Source organism: Arachis ipaensis, chromosome B09 (genome assembly GCF_000816755.2).
Source record: "Arachis ipaensis cultivar K30076 chromosome B09, Araip1.1, whole genome shotgun sequence".
Lineage (NCBI taxonomy): Eukaryota > Viridiplantae > Streptophyta > Magnoliopsida > Fabales > Fabaceae > Arachis > Arachis ipaensis.
In genome coordinates this window covers 78,091,724-78,101,556 of record NC_029793.2, presented here as the reverse complement: position 1 = coordinate 78,101,556, position 9,833 = coordinate 78,091,724, and positions in this window count along the sequence as shown.

The window sequence follows — 9,833 nt, the reverse complement described above, 5'->3', positions numbered from 1 at the left end:
AATCAACAGGTTAAGAGCTGAGGTACAAACCTTCAGGAAACAAGATGGTGAAACTCTCTATGAAGCATGGGAGAGGTTTAAGGACTTGACAAGAAGGTGCCCGCCAGATATGTTCAATGAAAGGGTACAGTTACACATTTTCTATGAAGGTCTTTCTTATGAATCAAAGAAGGCAGTGGACCACTCATCTGGGGGATCTGTGAACAAGAAAAAGACCATTGAAGAAGCCATAGATGTCATTGAGACTGTAGCTGAGAATGACTACTTCTATGCTTCTGAAAGAGGCAACACTAGAGGAGTAATGGAGCTAAATAACGTGGATGTATTGCTGGCCCAGAACAAGCTGATTACCAAGCAGTTGGCTGACCTTACCAAGAAGATGGAGAGGAACCAAGTAGCAGCAATCACCACCTCATCAGCAACCCAAGAAGGAGTGAATGCAGAAGCAGAGGGTGATCAGGAACAAGCCAACTACATTGGAAACTCACCTAGGCAGACCCATGATCCATACTCCAAAACTTACAATCCTGGTTGGAGGAACCACCCAAACTTTGGGTAGGGAAATCAACAAGATCAAGGCCAAGATCAGAGACGTCACAACCCCAACAACAATGCAGCTCACCAACATTCCACACAGAGATCATATCAGCACCCACCTAACAACACCTCTCAACATTCATATCAAAACCAAAATGGCCATTCTCATCCCTCCAACTCCAACTCACCATCATCTGAAGATAGACTCTCAAGGATTGAGACCCTAATTGAAGGCATATGTAAGGAACTCCAAGAGAACAAGGTGTTCAAGGAGGAGGTGCGAGCTAATATCAAAAATCAGGGAGACACCATTAAGAGGCTAGAATTTCAAGTGGGATACCTCTTTGAGAAGATTCCCAAACCTACTGACAGCTTTCCAAGTGACACAGAGAAAAACCCAAGAGGTGAAGCAAAGAAAGTAAGATGGGAAGACTGCAAGATGGTCACTATAAGTGATAAGGGGACTGAGGAAGAGATGAACAAACCCTTCGAACATTCTGGAAATACTTCAGCAGAGAAGTAGGAAGAGGGTCACCAAGAAACCAAAATTACACAGAAGGAGATGCTGAAACTCTATGCACCTTTTCCCCAAAGACTCAAGGGTGGTGTGGAAAAGAGAATATACTCAAAGTTTCTTGATATGTTTGCATCTCTCCATGTAAACATACCATTCATCAAGGCTCTCCAACAAATATCCTCATACATTAAGTATATGAAAGAGCTGCTGACCAGGAAAAGCTCACTCAAAGGAGGGCAAACAATAGTGATGAATAAGGAGTACAATGCTCTTATCCAACCAGAGTTGCCTACAAAAAGGAAGGACCCAGGGAGTTTTCACATCCCCTGTGCCATAGGAGAAACAATGTTTGACAAAGGACTCTGTGACCTGGGAGCAAGCATCTACTTAATGCCTTTATCCCTTATGAAGAAGCTGCAGATCAATGAGCTAATGCCCACATACGTAGTCATCAGACTGGCTGACAAAACTCAAAAACAAGCAGTAGGAGTGGCTAAAAACGTGTTGGTAAAGGTTGGGAACTACTTCCTTCCCCCAGACTTTGTCATATTGGAAATGGAAGAGAGTCACCTTCACCCAATCATATTGGGAAGACCATTCCTAGCTACACCCAGAGCGCTCATAGATGTGGAGCGAGGAGAGCTAATACTGAGGATACATGACGAACAACTTGCATTCAATGTCTTCAAACCCTCACAAGAAGTAGATCAAGAAAGCAAGGAACCAAGGGGAGAGCACGACAAAGCACTGGTGGAAGAAACAAGCATTGAAGCACAAGCTATACACCTGGGAACCCCTTTGGTTGATGAACAAGACAGTCAGCAGTTGTCACAGCAAAAGGAAAACCAGGAGGAACCTAAACCACCAGAGTCATATGAGACCAGCAACAAAATTTTCTTGGAAAAAAAGGTCACAAAGAGCAGGGCAACATCAAAAGGAACAAAGAAGAAGGCACCAAGGAGGTGGAGGAACAAGAAGATCCCTACAGAGGACTTCTCTCCAGGGGATAAAGTGATCTCAGCTTATTTCCCAGTTATCCCACCTCATCTCCCCACCATCCCATCTCAGCTACCTAAAGTTTTCACCATCAACAGGATTCTCTCATTGGAACATGTGGAGATCCTTGATGAAGCCAATGGAGATAGATTTACCGCGAGGGGGGAAGATTTAAAGCATTACCAACCACCCTAACAAAGTCAGAATGTCAAGCTAGTGACGCTAAAGAAGCACTTCAAGGGAGGCAACCCATGTTTTATATGCTTTTAAGTAGTTAATAATGCAAGGTTCATGAATTCCAATTCAACTCTGACATATACTTGAATGAATCCTTTTATGCAGCACATAGTGAAGAACAAGTTTGGTGTTCAAGGCATACTAAGAGAGCATAAATGCAATTCATATCATGTCACTCTTAGAGCCTTGAACAAAACTTTGTACACCACATGACCACAAACTAAGTTTGGTGTCACCAATGTTGTATACATGGACAATTAAATAGTCAGTTGATTTGCATTCATGAATAGCACTTAGTTAGTTAGACACAAAAAACTTTAAAAAGCAGTTATCCCAATTTTTTTAAATTTTGCCGCCACTTTCCACAATTTCATTAATCACATTTCTTTTGTTTTGTAGGAAAATTGATGGGACAATTGAAGGAGGAAGGATTCGGCCACTTCAAAAGAAGAGGACTATACATGTGTCTTCAAGGGGAATGCATTGGGAAATGTTGCCATGCAACATTGAAAGAATAACACGCTTGGAAATCGAACCAACCTCATCATAAAGTTGATGATCCTTGTGCTCATCCCATGCTAAACCCCATCTGTTCATCATACACCCACTCCATCAATCCACACCTTTCATTCACTCACCACCTCCCTATATAAGTGGTTCTTATTCCGTACCCCATTCACACTCCAATTCCCATTCTCTGTACTTCCTACTTTCGGCACCCAACTCCTCTTACCCCATCAAAAGCACTATCACCCACTCCTTTAACTACACCCTATCCAAACCCAATCGAATTTTACCAGCAACTCATACTCCTCACCACCTTTACATACCAACTCTTATTCATGGCATCGTCAAGCTCTAAAAGAAGAAAGGGGAAGGAGCCTATGGAGCAACTCCCTTTCGATGAGAAAAAATTTAGAACCTTTCACCATGCATTACAATTCGGGTGAATGGTTGATAAGGAGATCATATATGAGCTAGGCTTTCAAGTCAGAAAAATTGAGTGCCCCGAAATCACAAAGAAGGTGGAAAAGAGGAGATGGGAGCTCCTCACTGATCCGGTCATAAAAGTAAACGTAACTCTTGTAAGAGAGTTTTATGCAAATGCAGTCAGGTATGATAAGGCCAATGAATCCTATATAAGCTTTGTAAGAGGGGTGACCTTGGATTTCAGTCCCATGAGCGTCATGAGGACGTTGAAACTACAAACCATACCATTTGCAGAAGAAAGCTATCACTCCAAAATAGATAGCAGTCCCAACTATGACCATATTGTGTAAGATATTTGCGTACAAGGAGCTGATTAGGTATCAGACCCTCAAGGGAAGCCCAAGTTCATCAAGAGAGGGGACCTCACCCCTGAAGCAAAGGGGTGGTTCGAAATTGTAAGGAGATCCATCCTCCCTGCCGGGAATAACTCAGAGGTGAATCTTAAGAGAGCAACAATGGTGCAATGTATACTCAAAGGGGGAGAGATCAAGGTTCATGAACTCATAGCCCAAGGCATTAGGAAGATGGCTGAGAAAAGCGATTCTGGAGGAAGGTTGGGCTACCCCAGAACTATTTTCCATCTGTGTGACAAGGCTGGGGTGGTGTTCGAGGATGAGAACCCCGAGTGGATAAAAGTGGGCATCCCAATTGTTCGACGGATGCATGCTGTTGCATCTCCCCTACCTCAACGAAATCCAAGAAAGAGGCCAGCCCAGCAAGTGGTAGAAGGACAGAACCTAGAGAAGTAAGCCCCTCTAGACATGTGGTACACGGAATCGTGATTACACTTTAATTATGTAAAATTCATCGCTCTTTCTTTCCCTGGTAATGGCGCCAAAAACATGATGCCAAGACCACGGTTCACAACTCCGTGTAACTAGCCAGCAAGTGCACTGGGTCGTCCAAGTAATACCTTACGTGAGTAAGGGTCGAATCCCACGGAGATTGTTGGTATGAAGTAAGCTATGGACACCTTGCAAATCTCAGTTAGGCAGATATAAATTGATAATGGTGTTTTCGAATAATAATTAATAGAATAGGGATAGAAATACTTATGTAAATCATTGGTGAGAATTTCAGATAAGCGAATGGAGATGCTTTCGTTCCTCTGAGCCTCTGCTTTCCTGCTATCTTCATCCAATCAGTCTTACTCCTTTCCATGGCTGGCTTTATGCAAGGGCATCACCGTTGTCAGTGGCTACATCCCCTCCTCTCAGTGAAAAATATGCTCACATGCTCTATCATAGCACGGCTAATCATCTGTCGGTTCTCGATCATGTTGGAATAGGATTCACCCTCCTTTTGCGTCTGTCACTAACGCCCAGCACTCGCGAGTTTGAAGCTCGTCACAGTCATTCAATCATTGAATCCTACTCGGAATACCACAGACAAGGTTTAGACTTTCCGGATTCTCTTGAATGCCGCCATCATTCTATCTTACGCCACGATGGAGTTGAACGCCAGCTTTTGTGCCAGTTTGGGCGTTCAACTCTGGTTTTGGCTCCTTTTCTGGCGCTGGACGCCAGATTTGGGCAGAAAGCTGGCGTTGAACGGCGGTTTACATCGTCTATTCTTGGCCAAAGTATGGACTATTATATATTGCGGGAAAGCCCTGGATGTCTACTTTCCAACGCAATTGGATGCGTGCCATTTCGAGTTCTGTAGCTCCAGAAAATCCATTTTGAGTGCAGGGAGGTCAGAATCCAACAACATCAGCAGTCCTTCTTCAACCTCTGAATCTGATTTCTGCTCAAGTCCCTCAATTTCAGCCAAAAAATACTTGAAATCATAGAAAAATACACAAACTCATAGTAAAGTCCAGAAATGTGAATTTAACATAAAAACTAATGAAAACATCCCTAAAAGTAACTAGATTCTACTAAAAACATACTAAAAACAATGTCAAAAAGCGTATAAATTATCCGCTCATCACAACACCAAACTTAAATTGTTGCTTGTCCCCAAGCAACTGAAAATCAAATAGGGTAAAAAGAAGAGAATATACTACAAATTCCAAACTATCAATGAAACCATCTCCCATGACTCGGATGTGGAAGCTTTTGTCTTCCCTTTCCCTCTTCTAGAGGATTCTCCGGTCTTAGATTCCATCCAATGGTTATGAAAAAAAAAAAGCTTATGCTTTTACCACACCAAACTTAGAATATTGCTCGCCCTCGAGCAAGAGGAGAAAGAATAGATGAAGAAGAAGAAGAAATGGAGGAGAGGGAGAAAGTGATGTAGTTCGGCCAAGAAGGGTGTAGAGGGGTTGTGTTGTGTGAATTTGATGAAGAATGGAGGGCTTTATATAGGGAAGGGAGGGGGGGTTAAGGTTCGGCCATATGGGTGGGTTTGGGTGGGAAATTGGTTTTGAATTTTGAAGGTAGGTGGAGTTTATGAGGTAGGTTTATGGGTAAGAGTGGATGGATGTGAGTGGTGAAGAGGTAACGGGGAAGAGAGTTTGAGGTGATTGGTGAAGGGTTTTTGGGGAAGAGTGTTTATGGGGTTGTGTGAAAGAGAGTGGTGAGAAGAAGTGAGTGGAGGTAGGTGGGGATCCTGTGGGGTCCACAGGTCCTGAGTGGATCCTGTGGGGTCCACAGATCCTGAGATGATCCTGTGGGGTCCACAGATCCTGGGGTGTCAAGGATTTGCATCCCTGCACCAATTAGGCATGTAAAATGCCTTTGCACACAACTCTGGGCGTTCAGCGCCAGGTTGGTGGCCATTTTGGGCGTTCAACGCCCATTTGTGTGCCATTTCTGGCGTTGAACGCTAGAACCATGCCTGTTCTGGCGTTCAGCGCCCAGAAGCTGCCCATTTTGGGCGTTCAGCGCCAGCACCATGCTCTGTTCTGGTGAAAGCATGTCAGAAGGACACTTTTTGGTCAACTGTTTGTATCTTTCCCAAGCTTCATAGATGGATTCACCTTCTTTCTGTCTGAAGGTTTGAACATCCGCTCTAAGCTTGCTCAGCTTTTGAGGAGGAAAGTACTTGGCTAAGAAAGCCGTGACCAGCTTATCCCAAGAGTTCAGGCTATCCTTAGGTTGAGAGTCCAACCATACTCTAGCTCTGTCTCTTACAGCAAAAGGGAAAAGCATGAGCCTGTAGACTTCAGGATCTACTCCATTAGTCTTAACAGTATCACATATCTGCAAGAATTCAGTTAAGAACTGAAAAGGATCTTCAGATGGAAGTCCATGAAACTTACAATTCTGCTGCATCAGAGAAACTAATTGAGGTTTCAGCTCAAAGTTGTTTGCTCCAATGGCAGGAATGGAGATGCTTCTTCCATGTAAATTGGAATTAGGTGCAGTAAAGTCACCAAGCATCTTCCTTACATTATTATTATTTTCGGCTGCCATCTCCTCTTCCTGTTTGAAAATTTCTGAAAGGTTATCTCTGGATTGTTGTATTTTAGCTTCTCTTAATTTTTTCTTCAGAGTCCTTTCAGGTTCTTGATCTGCTTCAACAAGAATATTCTTGTCCTTGCTCCTGCTCATATGACAAAGAAGAGGGCACAGAAAAATAATAATAATAATAATAGAGATCCTTTATACCACAGTATAGGAATCCCTTTGTGAGTGGAAGAAAAAAGGGAGAGACAAAGAATGTAATATAATGGAAGAAACACAACTGTGAGGAGGGTTGAGATGTGAGATGAGATGTTAGTAGATGAATAAATAAATAGAATAAGATGGGAGAGGGAAAATTTTTCGAAAAATATTTTTGAAAAAGAGTTAGTGATTTTCGAAAATGGTTTTTTAAAAAAAAAATGTTAGTGTTTTTCGAAAAATTTTTAAAATAAAAAATAAAAATAAGAATAATTAGTTAATTAAAAAGAAATTTTTGAAAAAGAGGGAAGATATTTTTGAAAATTAGAGAGAGAGAGTTAGTTAGGTAGTTTTGAAAAAGTTAAGAAACAAACAAAAAGTTAGTTAGTTAGTTGAAACAAATTTTGAAAAGATAAGAAGTTAGGAGGTTAGAAAAGATATTTTGAAACCAACTTTTTGAAAAAGGTAAGATAAGAAGATATTTTAGAAATTAGTTTTGAAAAATATTTGATTTTTAAAATCTCAATTAATGACTTGATTCATAAGAAGTCACAAGATATGATTCTAGAACTTAAAGTTTGAATCTTTCTTAACAAGCAAGTAACAAACTTCAAATTTTTGAATCAAAACATTAATTATTATTGTTATTTTCGAAAATTTGATATAAAAATAAGAAAAATGTTTTTGAAAAATATTTTTGGAATTTTCGAAAATAACTAAGAAGTTTGAAAAAGATTTGATTTTTGAAAAAGATTTTGAAAAAGATAAAATTTTCAAATTGAAAATTTGATTTGACTCATAAAAACAACTAGATTTTTAAAAATTTTGAAAAAGTCAAATCTAATTTTCGAATTTGATGAGAGAAAAAGGGGAAGATATTTTTTTGATTTTTGAATTTTTAATGAAGAGAGGGAAAAACAAGAAAAATGATGCAATGCATGAGAATTTTAGATCAAAACAATGAATGCATGCAAGAATGCTATGAATGTCAAGATGAACACCAAGAACACTATGAAGATCATGATGAACACCAAGAACATATTTTTGAAAAATTTTTAATGCAAAGAAAACATGCAAGACACCAAACTTAGAATTCTTTAATGCCTAGGCACTAAGAATTCAAGAATGCATATGAAAAACAATAAAAGACACAAAACATGCAAATGCAAAGATCAAGCAAGAAGACTTACCAAGAACAACTTGAAGATCATGAAGAACACCATGAATGCATGAAATTTTCGAAAAATGCAATATGCACATGCAAATGACACCAAACTTATGACATGACTCATGACTCAAACAAGAAACACAAAAAATGTTTTTGATTTTTATGATTTTCTAATTTTTTTGGATTTTTTTTCGAAAATTATATGAAAAAGAAAAAATAAGGATTCCAAAATTTTTAACATGAATTACAGGAATCTTGCATTCTTAGTCTAAAGCTTCAGTCCAGGAATTAGACATGGCTCACTAGCCAGCCAAGCTTTCAATGAAAGCTCCAGTCCAAAACACTAGACATGGCCAATGGCCAGCCAAGCTTCAGCATTTAACATCAGAGTATATTGCTCTTGATAACAAATTGCTGCCTCAGTCCAAATAAATTTAGACATGGCTTTACAGCCAGCCAGGCTTCACATGCTTCATGAAACACTAGAATTCATTCTTAAAAATTTTGAATAAAATTTTTGAAAACATTTTTATAATTTTTTTTTCGAAAACAAAGGAGAAAATTTTGAAAGATTTTTTGAAAAATTTTTGAAAACAAAATAAAAAGAAAATTACCAAATCTGAGCAACAGGATGAACCGTCAGTTGTCCATACTCAAACAATCCCCGACAACGGCGCCAAAAACTTGGTACGTGGAATCGTGATTACACTTTAATTATGTAAAATTCATCGCTCTTTCTTTCCCTGGTAATGGCGCCAAAAACATGATGCCAAGACCACGGTTCACAACTCCGTGTGAGTCCAGGCATGGCCGAATGGTCAGCCCCTCTGATCTAAGAACCAGGCGTCCAAAGATGGTCAAAAGATTCAAAGATGGTTCAAAAGATGCCTAATACAATAGTAAAAGGTCCTATTTATAATAAACTAGCTACTAGGGTTTACATGAGTAAGTAATTGATGCATAAATCCACTTCCGGGGCCCACTTGGTGTGTGCTTGGGCTGAGCTTGAGTGTTGCACGTGTAGAGGTCCTTCTTGGAGTTGAACACCAGCTTTTGTGCCAGTTTGGGCGTTCAACTCTGGTTTTGGCTCCTTTTCTGGCACTGGACGCCAGATTTGGGCAGAAAGCTGGCGTTGAACGCCAGTTTACGTCATCTATTCTTGGCCAAAGTATGGACTATTATACATTGCTGGAAAGCCCTGGATGTCTACTTTCCAACGCAATTAGATGCTCGCCATTTCGAGTTCTGTAGCTCCAGAAAATCCATTTTGAGTGCAGGGAGGTCAGAATCCAACAGCATCAGCAGTCCTTCTTCAACCTCTGAATCTGATTTCTGCTCAAGTCCCTCAATTTTAGCCAGAAAATACCTGAAATCACAGAAAAACACACAAACTCATAGTAAAGTCCAGAAATGTGATTTTAACATAAAAACTAATGAAAACATCCCTAAAAGTAACTAGATTCTACTAAAAACATACTAAAAACAATGTCAAAAAGCGTATAAATTATCCGCTCATCAACATGCACCAACTACAGGAAGCCATTGATGGCTTATCTAAACAATACTTGGAAAATAAAGGGGCACAGAAAGAGCTTCAACTACAGTTGATGGATCGTCAAGAAGAATCACTCTCTAGATGGACGAATCAACAAGGGGAGTGGCAAAAGCAAATAATGGAACAGCAACTGGAACAAGGGGAACAATGGGGTGAATCCTTCCACAGGATAGAGCAAAGGTAGGATCAACAACAAGAAGCCATCCAAAAGCTAATCAACATCCAAGCACATCAAGGTGCACACATACATGAAAAGCATCGGAAACAATTGGAACAGGCAGAACT